General features: G+C 41.7%; 2 long non-coding RNA genes across 3 annotated transcripts; one reads left to right on the forward strand and one right to left on the reverse strand.

The window, feature by feature from the left end:
• Positions 1 to 4,225: 4,225 nt before the first annotated feature.
• LOC144987019 (uncharacterized) lies at positions 4,226 to 10,561 on the reverse strand. The gene is made up of 4 exons (XR_013650867.1): positions 10,325 to 10,561; positions 8,366 to 8,477; positions 8,243 to 8,293; positions 4,226 to 4,518 (listed from the first exon to the last, which is right to left on the reverse strand). It is a non-coding gene; the product is annotated as an uncharacterized LOC144987019 (long non-coding RNA).
• A 1,598-nt stretch (positions 10,562 to 12,159) lies between these two features.
• Positions 12,160 to 25,155, forward strand: LOC111949258 (uncharacterized). Of its 2 annotated transcripts, none has more exons than XR_002875266.2 (3): positions 12,160 to 12,333; positions 24,281 to 24,335; positions 24,615 to 25,155. It is a non-coding gene; the product is annotated as an uncharacterized LOC111949258 (long non-coding RNA). The 2 variants fall into 2 exon arrangements; XR_013650868.1 differs by lacking the exon at positions 12,160 to 12,333 and adding an exon at positions 23,102 to 23,685.
• The last annotated feature ends 260 nt before the right edge of the window (positions 25,156 to 25,415 follow it).

The following is a 25,415-nucleotide window of genomic DNA, read 5'->3' on the forward strand; positions in this document are numbered from 1 at the left end:
GCAATAATAAACTAAATATTAAGGAGAAATTAGTGAATGAATATATTTTTAGTTCCTTTTTCTTCTAGTTTCTCTGTTGAAATCTTTATTTATTTGTTTGTTTATTTCCAAGTGTTCAACTAAAAACTAAACATCATAAATAGAATAACAATAAATGACAGTAAATGACTCAGTGAGGCTTCAATGGGATTGTTGCTGTCATGGTTCAGAACTGAAAACATTAAAAAATCATCCAAAAATGTTTTTTTCTTATTAAAACTACAAATCCCAGTTTCTTTCTGGTTGAAGCTGCAGCCACTGAAGGTTACAAACTCCTGTTTGGTGAGATCAATAAAGTTTGATTGTGGTTGATGATCTTTGTGTTTTTGTCTTCTGTTTATGGCAGAAGAATTTCAATGGAGTTGAAGTTCCAGAGAACCTTTGAGCAAACCTGTTTGGATGGTTCCCCTCCTGGACAGCAGGTGGCAGACGTGAGCAGGACGCTCAAACCCAGATTTATCTTTTTTTTATTTATGTACAAACATTTGAAATACGCAGACAACAATAACTATAATGAAAAATAGGTGAATAAATCATAAATATGAACAATTTTGATGAACAATTTTCCTCCTTGAACACGAACAGAAACAGAAATATGATAAACCATGAAAGGACGTTTGCTTTGATGTGTAGAAAAGAGAAACTAAAGAATTGAAGCTGAAAGAAACTGATCATTCCTGCAGAAAGATGAGATCCTGAGAGAATTCAGGACTCACTTTTTGTTGTCTCCGGTCCACTTGTGCTGAACCGTGGCTACTGATGGATCCCGGTTCATCATCAACCGTTGCCCCCTTACTGCTAACCGTGGGGGCAGATGCTAATGTGACTTATTGTTTTCCTGAACGGACCGAGGTCGGTCACTTTAAGTCAGGGGTGTCAAACTCATTTTGGTCCGGGGGCCACATTCAGTCTGATCTCAAATTGGCCGGACCAATAACATAAAAGCAAAATAACAGCTTTGTTTTAGTTTTTTACTCTGTTGGAAAAAATGCCTCAATCAACATAGTAGCCTAATCACTTAGGGAGAATGGGTCTCAAATAAAAGTAATTTCAATTAAAGAAAAGTTGGTCTATTCATAATTAATACAGACTAAATATTTTACATCTGACACTGAAGCAATCCAGAAACTTTTCTTTATGGTAAGTCTCTTAGTGGTGCTGAATGTCATATTCTTTGAGCACTGCGATGTTGATGAGATACAAAGCATTTGGGTTTTGCATTCAGCTTCGTGAAAGAAAAAACTCTGTCCATTTTCCTGTAAATCTCTTCACTCCACTTCACATTTGACAACATTTTGGTCATTAGGTTGTTGTTACTGATTATCCTTATAGCAAGATTACAGCTGTAAGGCTCATAGGGAACCAAGGTGCATCCTACCCAGACAGACTCAGAGCTGTTATGTTTCGCTTTTGGAACGTGCAGAAATAAGCTGTTTCAACTGTTTTTCCTTTCCTTTGCTCCCCCTAGTGGCAGAATTGCGCATTTCGGTTATTTCTTTAAAAAATCATAACTCGCCACAGGAATGGACTAGAAACTTACTTTCTTTTTAAATCATCCTTATGATTTTTACTCTTCATGAGTGGGCCGGAGTAAACCACCTGGCGGGCCGGATAAGGCCTGCGGGCCGTATGTTTGACACCCCTGCTTTAAGTCATCCAGGTAGAACTTTATTCTGAAAAGTCTCTTTAATTCTTGAAGAAGAGCAAAACATGGATTCTCAGGACTGTTCATTCCCAAAGCTGCTCTGTGAGGAAACTGGAGATTTTAAACAGGACTAATTAAATTAGGCTGGTTTATTCCCTTCAGTTTCCTGCACAGAAATGAATGAATAATGACTCAGAGACAGTTACTTATCTTTTGTGGAGGTTTTACTTCGTACAAACACGAAAGGGACAGACAGATGAACATGGTGCATTCAAAGTCCAAACCAACGAGCTCAGGGATGGGCTTTGGTATAAAAACCCTACATTTGCATATTCAGAAGATCGTCTGATGGACCTCGTGTGAAAATCACGCCCACGAAGAGACTGGAGAGAAGCTCCAAGGCTAAAGTGAAGATAAGTCTGAGGCCTGCTCAGCAGATCACACAGTCACAGAAAAGAGGGAGTATGAGAAGAAACTGTGAGGAAAATAGTTCGGCTGTGCTTTCTTCAAATGTAATACAATTTTGAGATGACAATACATGCTCAGTGAATGAAGTTTAAACCATTAGTGTAATAAAAGTTAAAGGCAGTTTCTAACTATTCTTCACATGCTCCAACTTGGAAACCCAAATCTCCTCAGAGACACGGTTCTTCTGAGTCTGGAGCGTGACGTACTGCGGTCAGAAGCCTCCTCCGTTGCACACACTGTAACAACCCCCCCCCCCCCCCCCCCTCTGCCTGCAAACACAAACAGCTGCTCTGATCAGAGACATGCACATGCAATGGTGTCCATGGATTACATGAAATCTTTCCACCTTTATCCACCTTTGTCATGGTAGGGAGAACACGTCAATGGAAGGGGGGTCATCTAAGATAGAACAAGGTTTAATCCGTGCACATCATTTACTATTCTGTGCACACAGGTTATCAGATTTTTCTATCTGGCTGCTGGAAGGCTCCGTACAATTGAGACGTTTTTCTTTGTTCAGTTCACCGGTTGGTTCATCAGCAGGCCAAAGTGGTTTGTAGGTGTGTGTTCTTTTGTGCATTGTTTTGTGTAGTGCTGTCCAATTCCCCTGTCACAGTTAATCATGACTTTAGGGCGGCCGTGGTGCAACGGTAGGGTGGTCAACCCTTGATCGTATAATTTCAGGTTCAATTCCTGCCTTACCAGAGGAGGGGGTTGTGTTTGTCCACTGAGCAGAAGCAGGAAATACAGAGGCGGGAAAAAGTGAATTGTATTTTCTAGTCTGAAACAAAATATGAGATGTTTAAAAGAAAAGAGCTGTTTTGTTCACAACCAACACATCCCAGTTTTGTTCAGGGTGTCTTTCTTTTTCCTGTAGCCATAAATAAAAAGGACTGTTTAAAAAAAACTCTGAGAACAGAAGTGTACATTGCCTAACATTAAATTAACCAATTTTCAACAAAATGTTCATGGAGAGCCTTCATTTAATCATCTCAGCAAAAACTCTTGAATCATATAGGTGGCAAACTTGCAGATGGAAACTTAGAAAAGTCAATGAAAAATCCGGCAATTGCAGTGAGGAAGAAGAATGTCACTGCAGTGGGCGGAGCTTCAGTCTGCAGAAATGTGACAGAGAAGAAGAACTGTAAAGAAGAAAGGTTTAGATTTGAGGCTGACAAACCTGCTGTTCATCCCCTCAATGTCTGCAGCATAAATGCTAACAGAAAGTTCTGTTTTAATTTTCAGAGCAGAAGAAATTTAATGGACTTTTACTTAAAAAGAAGAAAAAAGTTCCACATACAAAGTAACTGTGAATCAAATCTTCCACATTTTGTGTCTGAATCCATTGAAACAAACTTTCTCCAAATTCAGACGTTAGTTCATTGAATAGTCTTTAGAAAGAACCGCCACCATAAAAGGTGGAAGTTTCTAAACATCAAACAGAAACTTGAACTAAAGAACAGAACATTCATGAACTTACCTTCAACATGTGAACAGAACCAGAACCACTAACCTGCTTTACCAGCAGGTGAAGCAGGTGAGTGAGGATCTTTAGAAGGATCTGTCCAAAGTCAGAGTTAGAGAGCAGGATTTCCAGTGAGTTTGTAACCTTCAGTGGCTGCAGCTTCAACCAGAAAAAAAACTGGGATTTGTGGTTTTAAGAAGAAAAAAACATTTTTGGATGATTTTTTAATGTTTTCAGTTCTGAACCATGACAGCAACAATCCCATTGAAGCCTCACTGAGTCATTTACTGTCATTTATTGTTATTCAATTATAATGTATAGTTTTTAGTTGAACACTTAGAAATAAACAAACAAATAAATAAAGAACATTTCAACAGAGAAACTAGAAGAAAATGAACTAAAAATATCAGTCCAGTGTTTCAGCTGCTATGCTGGTGGTGTTGGCCTGATGAAGAACCAACGCTCAGATCTGTTTGTGTTTCTGTTCAGAAGACGTGGCACAATAACACCATATTCTATAGAAATGTGTCAGTCGCATTAAACGCTGTTTCTATAACAAAAGATCAGAAGCTTTGTTCATTGTTTCAAATAAAACCAATATTTATTTATTCATTTCTGAACTGAGAATCCATAACGTCTAAAAACATTTCATCTAATTCATGTCAAATGTTTCAATCCAATAAGTTATTATGGTACAAATCAGTGCAGAATCTTATACTAAAGGTCAGAGGTCATTTCTTTTTCCAGCAGCTGCTTCTGCTCCTCCTTCACTGTAGTGATCTGGAACATCTCCATCATGACTTTGATTCAGATGATCATCTATGAAAGTCTGGAGACCTGTTCAGGGTCAGCCCCCCCTCCATCCAACGGTGGCTGGGAAGACTCCCCCTCCTCCATGATCCTGAACAGAAACAAGCAGGTAGAGAAGATGGATGGATGGATGGATGGATGGATGGATGGATGGATGGATGGATGGATGGATAAATGATGGATGGATGATGGATGGATGGATGATGGATGGATGGATGGATGGATGGATGGATGGATGGATGGATGGATGGATGGATGGATGGATGATGGATGGATGGATGGATGGATGGATGATGGATGGATGGATGGATGGATGGATGATGGATGGATGGATGATGGATGGATGGATGATGGATTACATGGATTACAGGCCTTACATGGAATGGCCCCGTCCTATATTAAGGACCTCATAGTCCCTTACCATCCAATCAAAACACTTCACTCACTAAATGCAGGACTGCTTGTGGTTCCTAGAATTAGTAAAAGTACGGTTGGAGGTAGAGCGTTTAGCCACCAAGCCCCTGTCTTATGGAATAAACTCCCAGCTCATGTAAGAGAGGCCGACTCAGTTTCTACATTCAAAGTTAGACTGAAAACATTCCTATTTGGACAGGCTTATTGTCAGACTAGTTAGTATTCAGAGATTATTTAACTTAATGTTAATTTGTTTAAATTAAACTTAATAATAATAACTATTTCTTTTAAAAGGCTGCTAGAAGTTGAAGCTGGGGTAACTATGGTGCACTGGGGTTCTGTCCTCTTTCCTGTTTTTACTTCTACCCTTCCTCTCCTCTATTCTTGATCATAATTTATCATTTAGTTCTCCATGCCTCTGTTTGGTGCAGTGCGATTCATGTATTGTCCCTCTTTTCCTCTCCCCTCCTGGGGAGTGGGAGTGCTTCCAGACTCCAGTTGGCTCATCCGTGCTCCAGTTCCTGACCGTTTACCTCGCCTTTGCTCCTGCTCCTTCACCTGGCTGTGGTTCCTGTCTCCGGCTCGACTCGCGCCCCTGACTGTCCCCCCAACCACGGCTGGATGAAGCTCGTCTGCTGGACTTTTATATATATATATATGTACTTGTAGATTTAGATAAGTTAATTCTTCTCTAAGAGTTCTGGTAAATCGCCTGTCCGTCCTGGGGGAGGATCCCTCCTTCATGTGAACACCCCTGAGGTTTCTTCGTTTTTTCCGGAATCCGTTTTTTTTGGGAGTTTTTTCTTACCGCGAAGGGGGGTCTAAGGGCAGGGATGCCAGTATAGCTTAGTCAGTTTGTTAGTTCATTTTAGTATTTTCCTATTGAACTCTTTGTATTCGTGATCCTTTTGAGTTCATGTTTTACTTCGAAGCCCATCGAGACGACTGTTGTTGTGATTCTGGGCTATACAAATAAAATTGAATTGAATTGAATTGAATTGGATGGATGGATGGATGGATGGATGATGGATGGATGGATGGATGGATGGATGGATGGATGGATGGATGGATGGATGGATGGATGGATGATGGATGGATGGATGGATGGATGGATGGATGGATGATGGATGGATGGATGGATGGATGGATGATGCATGGATGGATGGATGGATGATGGATGGATGGATGGATGGATGATGGATGGATGGATGATGCATGGATGATGGATGGATGGATGGATGGATGATGGATGGATGGATGGATGGATGGATGGATGGATGGATGGATGATGCATGGATGGATGGATGGATGATGGATGGATGGATGATGGATGGATGGATGGATGGATGGATGGATGATGGATGGATGGATGATGGATGGATGGATGGATGATGCATGGATGGATGGATGGATGATGGATGGATGGATGATGCATGGATGATGGATGGATGGATGGATGGATGGATGATGGATGGATGGATGGATGGATGGATGGATGGATGGATGATGGATGATGGATGGATGGATGATGGATGATGGATGGATGGATGATGGATGATGGATGATGGATGATGGATGGATGGATGGATGATGGATGGATGGATGATGGATGGATGGATGGATGGATGATGCATGGATGGATGATGGATGATGGATGGATGGATGATGGATGATGGATGATGGATGGATGGATGGATGGATGGATGATGGATGGATGGATGATGGATGGATGGATGGATGGATAATGCATGGATGGATGGATGGATGATGGATGGATGGATGATGCATGGATGATGGATGGATGGATGGATGATGGATGGATGGATGGATGGATGGATGATGGATGGATGGATGGATGGATGGATGGATGATGCATGGATGGATGGATGGATGATGGATGGATAGATGATGGATGGATGGATGGATGGATGATGGATGGATGATGGATGGATGGATGGATGATGGATGGATGGATGGATGGATGGATGGATGGATGGATGGATGATGGATGGATGGATGATGGATGGATGATGGATGGATGGATGGATGGATGGATGATGGATGATGCATGGATGGATGGATGGATGGATGATGGATGGATGGATGGATGATGCATGGATGGATGGATGGATGGATGATGGATGGATGGATGGATGGATGGATGATGGATGGATGATGGATGGATGGATGGATGGATGGATGGATGATGGATGATGCATGGATGGATGGATGGATGGATGATGGATGGATGGATGGATGATGCATGGATGGATGGATGGATGGATGATGGATGATGCATGGATGGATGGATGGATGGATGATGGATGGATGGATGGATGATGCATGGATGGATGGATGGATGGATGATGGATGGATGGATGGATGGATGGATGATGGATGGATGATGGATGGATGGATGATGGATGGATGGATGGATGATGGATGGATGGATGGATGATGGATGGATGGATGGATGATGCATGGATGGATGGATGGATGGATGATGGATGGATGGATGGATGGATGGATGGATGATGGATGGATGATGCATGGATGGATGGATGGATGGATGATGGATGGATGGATGGATGGATGATGGATGGATGATGGATGGATGGATGATGGATGGATGGATGGATGGATGGATGGATGATGGATGGATGGATGGATGGATGGATGGATGATGGATGGATGATGGATGGATGGATGATGGATGGATGGATGGATGGATGGATGGATGGATAGATGATGGATGGATGGATGGATGATGCATGGATGGATGGATGGATGGATGGATGGATGGATGGATGGATGGATGGATGGATGATGGATGGATGGATGGATGGATGGATGGATGATGGATGGATGGATGGATGGATGGATGGATGGATGATGGATGGATGGATGGATGGATGGATGGATGGATGGATGGATGATGGATGATGGATGGATGGATGGATGGATGGATGGTTTATTTCATATTAGTTACATATTAAGCAGCAGTTGTGGTACAAAGGAGCCACTTAATGTGGTGTAAAGTATCGATCAGTCAGATTTGTAACCATCAGTGGTTTGTTTTTCTTTTGTTACAGCAGCTTTCACAAAAACAGCATCAAGACTTTCTGATGAACTTTGGTTTTTTCTGGTTTTCTTCTTGATTTTCTAGATGTTAGTTTTAATTAATTATCTAAAACTAAAACTAACTCTGACAGCAAAGCAGAACCAAAGTTTTCAGTCAGTCTCTTTCTACAGAATCTTGATCTCAGTACAGTTTAGTTTAGAGGATAAATTTAGTCTAAAATATCATCACTTGATTAAAAATGAGGATAAAATAAGAAAGAAAACTATGTTTTTTAATTTTGTCTGAACAAATGGATGAATGATGGAAACATGTTTCTCACCTCAGAGCGATGGAAGCAGAATCTGGTTGGAGATCAGTTCTGTTTCTGTTTCTGAACAAAGAGATTAGAAGTTAACAGTTCTGTTCAGTAAAAACATTAAAAGGTAATTTATTTATGACTGACCTCCTACAATATCTAAACGCCAGGATCCCCACAACAACAACAACAACAACACCAAGAAGAACACCTCCAAGAACACCAATGGCAGTGATTTCATCAGAGCTCAGAGCAGATCCTACAGGACAGAGATGATGAAAATGAAAAGAACTGAAGAATAGAAAGTAAAATAAAATTAAAGCTCATATTTTATGTCCTTAAACACAAAATGAAATATATAATTCGCTATTATAAAAATTTATATTAAATCTAAAAAAAAAAAAACGGAAAGGAGTACACCATATGAGAAAATGATTAATCGGACACACACATGAACGCACACACACACATCTACACACACACACACACACACACACACACACACACACACACACACACACATCTACACACACACACACACACACACACACACACACACACATCTACACACACACACACACACACATCTACACACACACACACACACACACACATCTACAGACACACACAGACATATCTACACACACACACACACATCTACAGACACACACATATCTACACACAAACACACACACACACACCTACAGACACACACACACACACACATCTACAGACACACACATCTACAGACACACACACACATATCTACACACAAACACACACACACACACACACCTACAGACACACACACACACACACACATCTACAGACACACACAGACACACATACATGTATATATATGACATAAATATATGTATATATTTTGAGTAGAAAGTGGTGTGACTAATCATGGGGGGGTCCTTCTCTGTAAGCTGTGCTACAATAGAGACGTTTTTATAAAAAGCTAAGATAAAGATCTTTTTAACACGATTTTTAAACACAGTTTCTTTGTACTTTTATACATTTATTCATACAATATGTTTATTGTATATATATATATATATATATATATATATATATATATATATATATATATATATATATATATATATATATATATATATATATATATATATATATATATATATATATATACAATATGTTTATTATATATATATATATATATATATATATATATATATATATATATATATATATATATATATATATATATATATATATACAATATGTTTATTATATATATATATATATATATATATATATATATATATATATATATATATATATAATGTTTATTGTATATATATATATATATATATATATATATATATATATATATATATATATATATATATATATATATATATATATATACAATAAACATTATATATATATATATATACAATAAACATATTGTATGAATAAATGTATAAAAGTACAAAGAAACTGTGTTTAAAAATCGTGTTAAAAAGATCTTTATCTGAGCTTCTTATAAAAATGTCTCTATTGTAGCACAGCTTACAGAGAAGGACCCCCCCATGATTAGTCACACCACTTTCTACTCAAAACTCTACTGGATTGGACAGTAATATGACATGTTGTCATTTTGTTTATACCAAAGGCTAATGATCAAATAGATGTGGAATGATGCCCTGCCAGTGTCTCCCTGTAGTAAAAAGGACGAACTCCTCCCCTCCTAAATGCTCTACACTCTTAGAAACACATGGCTGTCCGTGAGATGAGGATTGATCATTATCTTCCAATTCATCATTTTATTTGGCTCAAGTATTATTCATCTTTAGATGATATTGAATAATTTGTATCACAGACAGGTTTCACACACCAGAATGGGACAAAAATGTCCTTAAAGGACTCGTTGGGCATCTGAGGACCCCCCCCCCCCCCCATGCTCTGCCTTTCTCTCAGCAATAAATAAAGCAGTTTCCGTCTAACATATAAGGTTAACATTGATAAAAACATTCTCTAACAGCCTAATGATCACAGAATTAGCAGGAACTCATAGAATGACAGAGTTCAGTTGCTGCAGGAATCAGGATGAGTCTAAATAAAAAGTTTAAAATTTACCTGAAAGTCTTTCCACCACCAAAGGAATCAAAGACAGCAGATAGAAGATCTTCATGATTCAGAAATCAAGAACGGATCAAAGTGCAAACTAGCTCCTTCAGGGGCTGATGGAGTGTGGAGCAAAATGCTTCATGTCTCGTTTGAACCACTCCACGCTGTGATTCTGCAGATCCTCCTGAGAGTCCAGGCGGAACAGCAGGATGACGTCATCACCAGGAGCAGCAATGATTGGTTCACCTGGAAACAAAGAAAACAGGAAGAAACTTTTCTACTTTTTCTTCTAATTCTATCTAAAGACACATTTCAATCAATGATTCCTGATGATTATAGTAGTAGTAGTAGTCTTTTTTTATTTTGGACTAGTGAAACAAATGTAAAATAACAGAATAAGACAAGAACGAGACAAAACTTACAAAAACAAGAAAAAGACAAGTAAATTATACAAAACAAAACAAAACAAAATGATATAAACACCAGTCCAAAAGGGAGTGAGAAGAAGAAAAATCTTATAAACTCTCACCCCCCTTTACCCTAAGCCCTTACTTTCCCACCATCAGAGTCCAGTGCCCTACCCAAGTGTATATGTACATATATACATGTAATTTTCATTTCCAAACAACATACAAATGAATAACAAAACGTATTGTCAAAGTATGCAGATTTATAAATGCTGACATTCTGTATTTTTTTGTATTTGCACATATTTATCCATGATCATCTTCCTGTATCTATATTTAAATTCTTTTATGTTTGGACATTGTTTCAAGCATTTACTGGTTCTGTTCCACAACTTCACTCCACAAATTGAAACACAGAATCTCTTTTTATTTGTACGTGCTTTATGTATGACAAATGTATCTTTTTCCCTAAAATTGTATTTTTCCTCTTTTGTAATAAATAACCTTTGGATATTTGTGGGTAATAAGTTGTTTTTGGCCTTGAATATTATTTGAGCGGTACAATACTCTACTAGATCGTAAAATTTGAGTAATTTTGATTCTATGAATAATTTATTTGTGTGCTCAAGGTAACTGACTTTGTGTATGATTCGTATTGCTCTCTTCTGAAGTATTGAAAATGAAATTATTCATTTAGTCAAATGTTTTCAGTCTTTCACCTCATTTCTACCAAAACAGTTTCTACTTTAAAGTCTTTGATCACTGACTGAATACTCAGTTTCTGAGGAACATTTGAGGAAAACAAACTAAAACATGGTTTGGAAAGATACAGAGCTGAAGTTTGGGTACAAATGTAACAGACTTTTACTTTTAAATTAAAGCTAGAGTTCCACATACAGAGAAACTGTGTGTCAAATCTTCAAGATTATCATCATTTTGTGTCTGAATCCATTGAAACAAACTTTCTCCAAATTCAGACGTTAGTTCATTGAATAGTCTTTAGAAAGAACCACCACCATAAAAGGTGGAAGTTTCTAAACATCAAAACAGAAACTTGAACTAAAGAACAGAACATTCATGAACTTACCTTCAACATGTGAACAGAACCAGAACCACACACATGCAGAAATCCACACAGAAGAAGTAGAAACACAACAGAACTCTGCAGACATCGTGACCAAACCATGACTGAGGGAGGAAGACGGAGCTGCTGCTATAAATAAAAGTTAGAAAAAAGCTGTCTATCCGGTAAAACAGTCTATCAGCAAGGATCGCACTGGAGGTAGGAGCTGTGGCAGTTGATCGGAGAGATATGCAGATTGTAACACGTAACAGCCAATGACAATTCTGCTGCAACGCAGGTAGCCAATCACAACGCAGCAGATTTACGCAATCGCGAATTTACAGTATCCAAGCACCTGACCCTTCCCCTTCATTCTCTATGGTAGTTTCGGATGTAATACAGTTTTTCACCACTAGCGAGTTTTTGGGGGCGCTGTTTCCACACCGTCTTAGTAGTGAGGAATTTACAAGAAAAACATCAACAATCTTGCGGCCAGAGTTCATCCGATCGCTGTTAAAACACAAGAGCACAACAAGTTAAAGTATGATGTAAGTAAAAAATAATAACAGGACAAAGTTTCTAATCTGAAGACATTTCTCTTCCCGTCATTGTTGAACATGAAACTCCAGCAGTGAGGATAACAGCTGGATGAGAAGAACGTCTTCAAACTAGAAACGTTGAGCAGTGTGTGTGTGTGTGTGCGTGTTTTCAAAACCGTTTTCATTTTACCAAAGGTAATGTGGAGGTGAACAGGGGTTACATTACATTTTTTATGCTATTGTTAATATGCATAACAGGGGTTACAGTATTTTATTGTGCATTTAATGGATTATATATATATGCAGGTTTTTTGTATTGCAGGAATATGCAAAATTAGAGATCTGAGAAACTATTTAGCTGAAAGATCAGTGGAGACACCTTCAGGTAGTGAGAACAACCAGCTGGTTGGATTTGGTCTGGTTTCTAAGAAGACCTGGAGGGATGTCTGGGATAAAAGAGAAGATGGAAATGCATCATTTATCCTCAGGAAACAGTGGGTTTCAGGCAGCAGAATGTTCCTGCTCCAGCAGTACCTGAAGAAGAAAGAGGCTCAGACTCAGAGTTCTTCGGTTCCTGTTTTAAACCTTCTTCTAGTCCTCCAGGTCTGTGGCAGACTAAACGTTCATGCTCATGTTAGGAAACATGGTAGAAAATATGTTTCCCATCTTTTCAGTACCTTCTTTAGAGATGGAAGATGATGGAGAGCATGATGCATTCTAGGCAGTAGCGGTTTTCGCAACGGGCAATACGGGCGATGGCCCTGTCGTGTTATTTAAATTTAGGGAAACAAATAAGGGTCCAACTGTTTGCTTGTTAGGGCGCTTTATTCAAACATTCCTAAGACAGCCTTCAACATGTGTCTCTCGGTCTAGCCACGCTTCCCGCTGCCCTCACACAGCCGTGACGTCATAACAATGCGACCCTGTAGTTCTGTAACCCTTGTGCTATCTTAGATGACCCCCCCCCTTCCATTGAGGTGTTCTCCCTACCATGACAAAGGTGGATAAAGGTGGAAAGATTTCATGTAATCCATGGACACCAGTGAAGATCACAAATCAATGAAGAAAAAAGGTTCACTGTCTAGTGGGTCTAGATGACCCACCTCTTAATGGTAAAGTGCCTAGGATAGCACAAGGGATAATTAACAGATTTCCAATTAAACAATGGCATAACACCACATCTCCCCTTTTTGAAATAGAACAAACAATTATTAAACTGTCATTGTTTAACAACCCTTACAAAGAACTCTGCATTGAGGTTGGAGAGTCTTTCTATTATAAAAAAAAACAACATAATACAAAACATTCTTTTTGTCCAACATCGCTGAAAATGTTTCATTATTTAAACAATCTATAAATCCAGTCTGGTTGGTTTTATAACAGCTCCCCCAGACCTGGTTCTGGGGGTAGATGTCAGTTCAGATGAGTTCTGGATCAGCGACTCTGGTGGTTGTTGTTCTGGAGCACAACTGAAACCAGTTGCTCTGTGTCGCTCTGGCTCTGTTCGGGTAAAGTCTTCATGGCAACAAGGTGACGTTGATTTCTCCTTACTGTCCCATGAGGTCCTTCAACCATGTATGAGCGAGGGGTTGTGTGTCTGCTCACCACAGCTCCACTTGATCCTAGATCTGGTATCCACACTTCTCGTCCTGGAACAAGTTGGTGAAGGTTCCGTGCTTGATGGTGCTGATTGAACAGCTGTGCATCTTTCATCCTCTTCTTGTTCTCCTTATGTGAAACAGCCTCCATGTCGGGAAGAGCAGGTTGTAGAAGAGCCGGAAATGTCGGCACTGTGGTGCGAAGCCTCCTCCCCATGAGAAGCTGAGCAGGGCTGTATCCGTTCAGTGGAGTAGCTCTGTATGCCAGCAGTGCAAGATAGGGATCAGCCGCTTTCTTCAGGAGTTCTTTTATGGTCTTGACTGCTCTCTCAGCCTCACCATTACTCTGAGGATGTTTGGGACTGCTGGTGATGTGATGGAATCCATTAGATTGTGCGAACTCTGCAAAAACAGCTCCAGAGAATTGAGGCCCGTTGTCTGTCACCAGCTGCTCTGGAATGCCGTGGCGTGCAAAGATAGATTTTAAGTGGTGAATTACGTTTGCAGACTTTGTGGTTGTAAGCAAAGCGATTTCCACAAATCTGGATGCATAATTCACTACTAGCAGGTAAGTTTTAGCTCCCAGCACGAACAAATCTGCTCCCAGTTTTTGCCACGGTCTTCCTGGGGACTGGGTTGGCAACAACGGCTCTGCAGGATTATGCCTCTCTTTACTGCAGATCCGGCAGTAGAGAACTAACTCATTTATCTGTTGGCTTAATCCAGGCCACCACACCGACTGCTGTGCACGTTTCACGACTCCTTGGTGACCTTAATGCAGTGTTGTGAGCACCCCATATCTCAGTGAAGAAGGGATAACAAGCCTGTCTCCCTTGAGCAGCAGTCCATCATGTACTGAGAGTGATGCTCGTTCCGCCCAGTAGGGTCTGATTGCTGGTTCACCGTTGTAGTGAGTCGGCCATCCTTGCTCACAGAGTTGCATCACACGTGCACACACACTGTCCTGTTGCAGCTCTTGTTTCAGGTGATCCAAATAGAAGGTGCTTGCTGGTAGGTTCTCCATTATCCTGTCCACATATATATTTGTGTCCTCCAGCAACTCCTTGTCATCCGGTGTTTCATTATTCAACAGGGGAGCACGTGATAGCATGTCTGCCGTCCACAAGCTTTTTCCTGGCACATGCGATATTGAGTAGGAATAACCCATAAGGCGCATTTTAAACCGTTGAATGCGTGGAGGACGGGCATCCAGTTGCTGGACCCTAACAAACTCAGGAGAGGTTTGTGGTCAGTCTCCATCTGGAAGTGCTTGCCTATCAGGATGTTTCTGAACCTTTCACAAGCCCAAGTGAGTGCTGAGGCTTCTTTTTCTATTTGTGCGTATCTCTGCTCTGTTGGCGTGAGAAAGCGTGAGATATAAGCCACAGGACGCCAATCGCTGCCCCATTTTTGGAGTAGGACGCTCCCTAGTCCATACGACGATGCATCTGCTGAGACTTTACTGTCCCGATTTGGATCATACACGGCCAACACTGGAGGTGAGGCCAAAGAGTCTTTTAAATCTTGAAATGCTTGAGCCTGGTCAATCCCCCACACCCAGTGGTTCTTTTTAGAAAGAAGATCTCTCAGAGGTTTGTCTCTTTCTGCCAGCTGAGGGATGAATTTTCCAAGCTGATTAACTGTTCCTAGAAAACTCCTCAGTTCAGAAACATTTGTTGGTTCTCTCATTTTCTCATCAGGACTGATGCCATTGGTTGAGATGACATGTCCTAAGAAGATCACTTCCTGCTTTGACAGCTCACATTTTTCCACATTCAGTGAAATGCCTGCCTCCTGCAGCCTTTTAAGCACAACGTGTAGGCGAGTGTCATGTTCTTCCTGTGTTCTGCCCCAAACCAACACATCGTCCATGTGACAAACCACACCTTCCAGACTGTTTATGACTTCTGACATTCTGTTCTGGAAATGTGCAGGAGCAGAAGCAATGCCAAAGGGTAACCGCCTAAAATAGTAACGGCCAAAAGGTGTAATAAAGGTGTTGTACTTGGCTGACCCTTCTGTGAGGGGAATTTGCCAAAATCCCATATTAGCATCCAGTTTGCTGAAAATTCTGGCTCCAGCCAATTTGCCTAATGTCTCTTCCACTGATGGCAGGATGTATTTTTCTCGACACACAGAAAGGTTGAGGTGTGTGAGATCAACACAAATACGCACCTTGTCTGTTTTCTTTTTGGGTACCACCACCATGCCAGAACACCAGTCTGTTGGCTCCTCTATTTTGCTTATCACACCTAAGTCTTCCATGCGGGACAGTTCCTGCTTCACTTTGTCCATGAGCGGCAATGGAACTCTCCGAGGTGTCTTTAATGAGAAAGGCTGAGCATCTGGCCTTAACTTGATGTTGTATGGCTGCTTCACTTCACCAAGACCGCTGCACAGTTTTGGGTAGCTGACTTTTAGTGTTTCGATGCTGAGAGTGTCTATTCCAGTAACTAACTCCAACTTGTGGATAGCAGGTCTTCCCAGCAATGCTGTGTGCAGGTGTTTCAGGATGTACACATCCTCTCTTGCTTCTTTAGCTCCTTTCCTTAGTCTCATCTCTGTGAACCGAGGACTTCCAACGGCTTAAACAGAGGCTTGGTTGGTTTTTGAAGAGTGGGTGGGCAAATGTCTCTGAAGATTTCTTTGAACCCATGAAGTGGCAAAACTGTGACATCAGCTCCTGTGTCTATTTTGAATGACACGCTTCTGTTGTTTATGAGAATGTTTACCATCCACGTCTCTCCATTGTTGGTAACACTGCCAAGAAATAAGGCACTGACATCTTCCTCCACTTCATTCAAAGTCTTTCTATTTTTACACACTCTCATGTAATGTCCCTTTTTTCCACATGCATGACATACTGTTTCATTAGCTGGACACTCACGTTTTGGATGTGGTGATGAACTGCTGCACTTATGACACTGTGCATTTGGTTTACTGTGTTGAGGCCTCCACGATTTGCTCTGTTTGACGTCTGGATGTGATTTGGTTTTAAACTTTCTGCTGCTTTTGTGCACCCTGTCAACACATTTAGCATCTCCTGGCTGTGTCCTGGTGTCACCTTGCAGTGAAGATTGCTGCCTTTTCACTTCCTCGCTCTGTCGTGCCATGTTAATCGCTTTATCCAGCGTAAGATCCGGGTCTAGCTGCATGCGTTCAGACAGGCGTTTATCTGACAAACCGTCCACCAGTCGATCACGTATGAGCTCATCATGAAGTGTCCCATAGCCACAGTGTTCTGCTAATGCATACAGTGCAGTAACAGATGCATCCACAGTCTCATTTTCTTCTTGCTTTCTCTTGTTGAATTTTGCACGTTCGTAGATAACGTTTTTCTTCACTATGAAAAATGCTTGGAAGCCATCTCTTCCCCCTTGATACGTCCCTCGTCAGTCTGCAGGTAACACTACAAGTCTTACGTCAAAATACCAGTATCAAATGGTGAGTCCTTCATTCAATTCAATTCAATTCAATTTTATTTGTATAGCCCAAAATCACAACAACAGTCGTCTCGATGGGCTTCAAAGTAAAACATGAAATCAAAAGGATCACGAATACAAAGAGTTCAATAGAAAAATACTAAAATGAACTAACAAACTGACTAAGCTATACTGGCATCCCTGCCCTTAGACCCCCCTTCGCGGTAAGGAAAAACTCCCAAAAAAACCGGATTCCGGAAAAAACGAAGAAACCTCAGGGGTGCCCACATGAAGGAGGGATCCTCCCCCAGGACGGACAGGCGATTTACCAGAAATCTTAGAGAAGGATTAACTTATCTAACTCTACTACTACATATATAAAAGTCCAGCAGACGAGCTTCATCCAGCCGTGGTTGTGGGGACAGTCAAATGCGCGAGTCGAGCCGGAGACAGGAACCACAGCCAGGTGTAGGAGCAGGAGCAGAGACGAGGTACTCGGTCAGGAACTGGAGCACGGATGAGCCAACTGGAGTCTGGAAGCACTCCCACTCCCCAGGAGGGGAGAGGAAAAGAGGGACAATACATGAATCGCACTGCACCAAACAGAGGCATGGAGAACTAAATAATAAATTATGATCAAGAATAGAGGAGAGGAAGGGTAGAAGTAAAAACAGGAAAGAGGACAGAACCCCAGTGCACCATAGTTACCCCAGCTTCAACTTCTAGCAGCCTTTTAAAAGAAATAGTTATTATTAAGTTTAATTTAAACAAATTAACATTAAGTTAAATAATCTCTGAATACTAACTAGTCTGACAATAAGCCTGTCCAAAGAGGAATGTTTTCAGTCTAGCTTTGAATGTAGAAACTGAGTCGGCCTCTCTTACATGAGCTGGGAGTTTATTCCATAAGACAGGGGCTTGGTGGCTAAACGCTCTACCTCCAACCGTACTTTTACTAATTCTAGGAACCACAAGCAGTCCTGCATTTTGTGAGCGAAGTGTTCTCATTGGATGGTAAGGGACTATGAGGTCCTTAATATAGGACGGGGCCATTCCATGTAAGGCCTTATAGGTTAACAGGAGGATCTTGAACTTGATTCTGGAATCAACTGGGAGCCAATGGAGCGAAACTAACACAGGAGTGATGTGATCTCTTCTGCTAGTTCCTGCTAACAATCTAGCAGCTGCGTTCTGAACAAGCTGGAGACTTCTTAAGGAACTCTTAGGACACGCTGCTAACAAGGAGTTACAGTAATCCAGCCTCGACGTAACAAATGCATGGATGAGTTTTTCAGCATCACTCTTAGAAAGTAGATTTCTGATCTTAGCAATATTCCGCAGGTGAAAAAAGGCAGTTCTACACGCCTGAGATATGTGAGCCTTAAATGATAAATCCTGGTCAAATAAAACCCCAAGGTTTCTAACTGTGGAATTGGGGGCTATACTTATGCCATCCAGGGAGACTATCTGAGCAGACAGAGCATCTCTGAGGTTTTTAGGTCCAAGTATAATGACCTCAGTTTTTTCTGGGTTCAAGAGGAGGTAATTAATTGTCATCCAGGTCTTGATGTCTCTGATGCAGGCGTTCAGTTTCTCTATCTGGTCATTCTGGTCAGGCTTCATGGATAAATACAACTGCGTATCGTCGGCATAACAATGAAAATTAATGCTGTGTTTCCTGATTATGTTTCCTAGGGGTAACATATAAAGCGTAAACAGGATCGGTCCCAAGACTGAGCCCTGTGGGACTCCATAGTTGACTCGAGTGCACTGAGAGGAATGGCCATTTACATTAACGAACTGATACCTATCAGACAGATAGGATTTAAACCACTGGAGAGCAGATCCTCTGATCCCTATGTCCTGCTCTAATCTATGGAGTAAAATACCGTGGTCGATAGTGTCAAAGGCTGCACTGAGGTCCAACAGGACCAGAATAGAAAGTAGTCCCTTTTCTGAGGCCAATAACAAGTCATTAGAGACTCTAACTAGTGCAGTTTCTGTACTGTGGTGGGGTCTAAACCCCGACTGAAAGTCTTCAAAGTGGCTGTTGTCCTTTAGGTGGCAGTAAAGCTGCTTAACTACAACTCTTTCTAGGATTTTAGAAATAAAGGGCAGGTTTGATATTGGTCTATAGTTGGCCAAGATGCTAGGATCCAAACTGGGCTTTTTCAGAAAAGGTTTAACAACTGCATATTTAAAAGACTGTGGCACGTAACCCGTTTCCAGAGAGGCATTTATCATTGTTAATATGGGATCATTAATTAGGGGAAAAGTTTCTTTAAAAAGTCTAGTGGGAATTGGGTCTAACAGACACGTTGAGGATTTGGAGGACGTAATAATTGATGTTATTTCCGCTTGATCCACAGCAGTGAAGCAGTCCAATGTTACAGAGGTTTCTATGGATGCCTCCACTTCTACCGCTTCAGCCTGCTCTGGGCTGATAGTAGGAATAACTTGATTTAACTTATGTCTAATATTTGAGATTTTACTATCGAAAAATGTAAGAAAATCATCAGAGCTGAGAGAAACAGGAACATGTGGTTCTACTGAGCTCTGACTGCGAGTTAATTTAGCAATAGTGCTAAAAAGAAATCTTGGATTATTTCCATTCTCTGATATTAAGGTTGAATAGTACTGGCTTCTAGCTCTACGCAGGGCTTTTTTATAATTTAAAAGGCTATGTTTCCAGATATTCAGAGACTGCTCTGAACCGGAGCGGCGCCATTCTCTTTCCAACTTACGGGTTTCTTGTTTAAGAGAACGAGTTTCAGCGTTAAACCACGGTGCTACTCGGTTTTGTCTGACGAACTTAGGTTTCAAGGGGGCAACAACATCGAGTGTACTCCTGAGGGCTTGTAAGGCATCATTAACAAAGTGGTCATTTATACTAGGACTGATGCTATGGGAGCTGGACTCAGAGTATTTTCTCAGAATATCACTAAGTACTGGCTGAACTGTGTGTTTAAACTCAGACACAGAACGGTCAGTTAAGGTTCTTCTAAGCTGTTTCTTATTCACTGGGACAGAAGGATGTTCCAGTGTAAACTGGAAGGTAATCAGAAAGTGATCAGAAATGATGGGGTTAAGAGGAAGGACACTCAGCTGGCTGATCTCTATACCATGGGTTAGAACAAGGTCCAGGGTGTGCTTATGACAGTGAGTGGGTTCATTCACACTTTAGGCCCGTACACACCGGGACGAATATTCGCCAGGCGTTATTCGCCAGGCGTTATTCGCCAGCGTTTTTCGCCACGTTTTTTGTGTTCACACCCAGGCGATTTTCGCTGACGATGAGTGGAGTGAACATGCAATTTCATTCCCTGACATTAGATGGCGCTTAATGTAAACAGAAATACTCCTGTACACAAGGTGGCGTTGCGCAACTTTACGCTTCTTAAAGTCGCTTTTCACTCAGAAGAAGAGAGCAAGTATTTACCCGCTTGTCAGAATCAAACAAAGAAAACATGAATATTTCAAGCACCAGTAGCTCCAACTGGTGTTTGGTTCGGGGATGTTTTAGAATGTCCGTCATTATTGCTTCGCGGGAGTGTAGACGCTACTTGGCGTCTATCTTCTTCGCTGGTATGTGTGCTCAGCAAGGCAGTTTTGTTTTTGAGCGCCCCCAAGTTGTGTTTTACTGTAACTTCAGAAGCTCCAGACACGTGAGCAAAAGCGCCATTCTCATTGGTCGAGTAGATTTCGACGCGACGCGTCGAAAAAAAAAAACGAACCCGAGGCGTTTTTTTTTTTTGACGCTTTAACGCGTGGCGTTTTTTCGCGTCGGTGTGCACACTCTCGTTGGTGCCCTTTGTTTAGTCACGAGGCGTTAAACGTCGGCGAAAATCGCCGGCGAAATTCGTCCCGGTGTGAACAGGCCTTTTGGGTGAAACCAACATCATCTAATAAAGCTGCAAAAGCCTTTCCTAGGCAGTCACTGGGGTCATCAACATGAATATTAAAATCCCCTAATATTATAGTTTGATCAGAATCTAAGACAATAGTCGATAGGAAGTCGGAAAACTCAGTTAAAAATTCTGAATATGGGCCGGGGGGGCGATAAATAATTATGAGTAAAACAGGTTTTGGAGTTTTCCTGTTTGGGTGACTTAAAGACAATATGATGTTTTCAAATGAATTATAAGCATTTTTAACTTTAGGGCTGAGAAGTAAGCTAGACTGTGATATTACTGCCAAACCACCTCCTTTACCTGAAATCCTGGATTTCTGATAGTTAGCATAAGTGGGGGGGGTTGCTTCATTCAATCTAACATAGTCATCCTGATGGAGCCAAGTTTCTGTTAAGGCTAAAAGACTAAGGTTTTTATCAGTAATTAACTCGTTGACTAAGAGGGACTTGGAGGAAATGGATCTAATGTTTAATAAACCGCATTTAATTACATCATAATTCTGCTTGTGAGAACTGCTGTCTGTCACTTTAAGGTTTCTATGACGCGCTCCTTTCATTTGTCTTCAGCACATAAGCTAAAGCTAGGACCTGCTTGACTTTCCCTGCATGGGTTTTGCACCGGCACTAACCCTAAGGGAGGCTCAGAGGAGCGTTTTACACTGCTGCTCTGCGCCCGGGTCTCGTCTCTGGATTGTCAGGTTAACAGACTAAGGCTAGCAGAAATGTTTCTAGAAAGAAGAGCGGCACCGTCCCGGGTGGGATGGACGCCGTCTCTCCGCATGAGACCGGGCTTCCCCCAAAACGCGCTCCAGTTATCCACAAAACCAACGCCGTTTTCTGGGCACCATCTAGAAAGCCAGCGGTTAAATGATGAAAAGCGGCTGTACATTTCATCACTGACTAAGTTCGGCAGGGGACCAGAGAAAATGACAGTGTCGGACATCGTCTTAGCCAGTTTTCACACTGAAGCTACGTTTAACTTACCTCTGATTGTCTCCGTCGGGCATCATCACTGCCTGCGTGAATCACGACTCGACGGAACCTGGACTTACTCTGAGCTAACATCCTAAGGTTCCCCTCGATGTCACCAACTCTGGCCCCCGGATAACACCTGACTGTAACCGCTGGGAGCTCCACGTTTCTAACTTCAGAAGAGCCTATAACCAGAGTTGAGTGTTCAGCGGGTGTGTCGCTGAGGGGGGAGAACCTATTACTAACGTGGAGTCTCGGGTGCTCTAAGTTTTTGCGTTTAGCACTATGTTTCCTCCCAACCGGTACAAACCCCTGACTGTCTCCCGGCTGTTGGGAGGGCGCTAGGGTGCTAGCTAAGTTAGCCCTGGTAGCGTGGCCCGCGCTACGAGTAACGACCTGGCTAGCCGGCTTAGCTTCCAGTGTGCGGAGCCGCGGTTCTAACTGCTCCAGCCTGGCCTCCAAGTCTAACACAAGACTACACTTAACACACCTACCGCTATCTTCACTAAAGGAGGCAGGGTCATCACTAAACATATGGCACATGGGGCAGGAGAGAGGAGGAGAGGCGGAAGGAGTGGTGGCCATGCCAGGTTTTAAGCTAAGGCTAGCGGTGTTTAGGTAAAGAGAAGTGGTCTATTAAGCAAAATGAGAAAGTGAACAGCAAGCGGTTTAACAGTGGTGAATTCGCTAATAAAAGGTACTAGATGTGAATATTAACCCAGATAACCCTTAGAGTAAGCAATAGTAGTAAGGCTAATGCCAAACAAGAGGACAGCAGTCACACACGACTAGCACTGGGAATAGCTCACCCGGAAATGACATCACAGGAAACCTGTGATAGAGGAACAGTCTAACTCAAACACTTGTCTTGAGGACTTAGCACAACACAACTCCTTCACCCATGTATTTCAAATCTTTTACTATAATAAACTATCAAACGTGTACTTTATGTAACCAGAGGACGGCAGCACAGTCAGATGAGGAGCTCCACCAGTAGCTGCTAGTGAAAAAAGATGTTAGAAAGTAAGACGCTGCATGAAAAACTATCACCATTCATTATAAACAATGTTCTCCTTTGTTAGCCATGCTTGCTAGCTCAATGCTAGCGGGGTTTCAAGCTCTTTTCATGACTTTTATGGATTAACCCTTGTGCTATCTGAGATTGATATGTTCTCCTACCCTGACAAAGGTGGATAAAGGTGGAAAGATTTCATGTAATCCATGGACACCAGTGAAGATCACAAATCATTGAAGAAAAAAGGTTCAGAGCACTGTCTAGTGGGTCTAGATGACCCAACTCCCTATGGTAAAGTGCTTAGGTTAGCACAAGGGTTACACAAAGTCGAGACCAGATCTGGATCAGTCGCTCCAGACCGGCTCTCTGGATCCTTCTTGGAGGTTGGACCTCATTGATCCTCTCTGCTGTTTGTGTCGTTAAAATGAGAGACGTAAAGAAAACGTGAGTCACAAATTCACTAAACTTTAGTTTCTCCTGCTGGAATGCAGTGGTCCCCAAACCCGGACAGCAAACCGGTTCTGGTATCGATCTGCAGAGAAAAAAACAAGACTTTCCTTTTTTCTGTTGTATTTCTAGTCAAATTCTGAAGGAAGTTTTATTTTGAAAAACTACTGGATTCTCTCCTCCACATCCGGTCATTCTTGATGCTTGTGGAGGTTCTGTGTTGAAAATCCATCCACTACTTTCTAAAAAGTTGGACGAGGCTGAAGTTGGTGTCTGATTTGTTTCTCTTCCACTTTGACAGTTTTGGGTTTAAGGAAAAATCTGGATCACATTTGAATGTTTCCTGCATGAAACATAGAAAACAAATCAAGTTTAAACCATCTGCAGATATTTGACAGAGGATGAAGATGAACTTTAGCCTCCAAAGTTAAACTGGAAGCTACAAAAATCAGACGCCAACTTCATCCTGGCACAGGCCGGTCCGTGAAAATATTGTCTGACATTAAACCGGTTCAGATGAATGTTTTTATTTTCATTTAATGAAAGCATTAAAATATGCTGACTCATCAGAGCTGCTGCTCCGTCTCTACAGGTGAAGGTTCAAGCAGCCACATGGGGGCGCTAGAGACCTGCTACTGTGACAACCTGTGAGTAGAAACCTGAATAAAGAACTCTCAGCTGTTTAAAGACTGCATTAGGAAAATAAATCTGGACTTTTATTGTGAAAGAGGACCAGAACAGGGTCAGACTGTTGAAAAAACAGAATTTTGACTCCATTTAATCCAACGTTTTAGTGACATCATCTCACCTCCATCCCACCTTCTCCTCTGCATCCTCCACCCTCATGTCCTCCTTCTCTCCATCATCCACCTCCTCTTTGGTCTTCCTCCTCTTCCCTGGTGTCTCCAACCTCTTCCTCCTTTCAGCAGCATCATCACTCTTCCTCCTCTCAGCGTCTCCATCTGCTTCCCTGCATTGATCTCCAACATCTCCATGATCTGTTCCTCTGATGGATGGACTCCTTCCTGGTCTTCTTCTCCGTGGTTCTGGACTGTGAATGAGTTCCTCCTTAAATGAAGCGTCCCTCTGGTTCTGGTCCAACCTTAGAAGGTGTTTCCTCAGCTCTGACTGAAGGTTGAAGGTTGAAGCTGCAGCTTCTGAACTCCTTTCTCCTGAAGGTCCTGCTGCTGCTGGAAGAATCTTCTCAGACTGAGTCCTACAGGGATGGAGCTCCACGCTAGAACCATCAGAAATGACATCATCAGACATCTTCATGTTTTTCTGGACAGAAGTTTGTGGGTTTCAGTTGGACTTCATGCCTGAGAGCTCCTTCATCTGCCCACTGGATGTTCAGCTCCTCAGTTTCCTCCAAACAGCAGGTTGAAGTTGACGGTTGGGATCCGTCTGACTTTGCTGCAGTCGTCTCCTGGATTTCAGGAGCTTTGTTTCTGTTCTGCTCAAATCCCAGCAGAGGCTCTGCTGCTGGTTCCAGAAAACCAACTGGAAATGAAAGCTGAAGGTTTTTCCAGGACGGACTCTGGAATGATGGAAGTGGAGACACTTTTCTGGTGTCTAGTGTGACATCGTCCTCTTTTGGAACACCAGAAGACCCAATCAAAGCTCCAACATCTTCCTGACAGTATTTCTGACAGAAGATCAAAGCAGAAAGATGGAAGTGGTTTCCATGGAAACGTCTGTCAGCTGCTCCTCCATCCAGAGGAAATGTA

Source organism: Oryzias latipes, chromosome 18, assembly GCF_053564925.1.
Source record: "Oryzias latipes strain Hd-rR chromosome 18, Olatipes_Hd-rR_3.1".
Lineage (NCBI taxonomy): Eukaryota > Metazoa > Chordata > Actinopteri > Beloniformes > Adrianichthyidae > Oryzias > Oryzias latipes.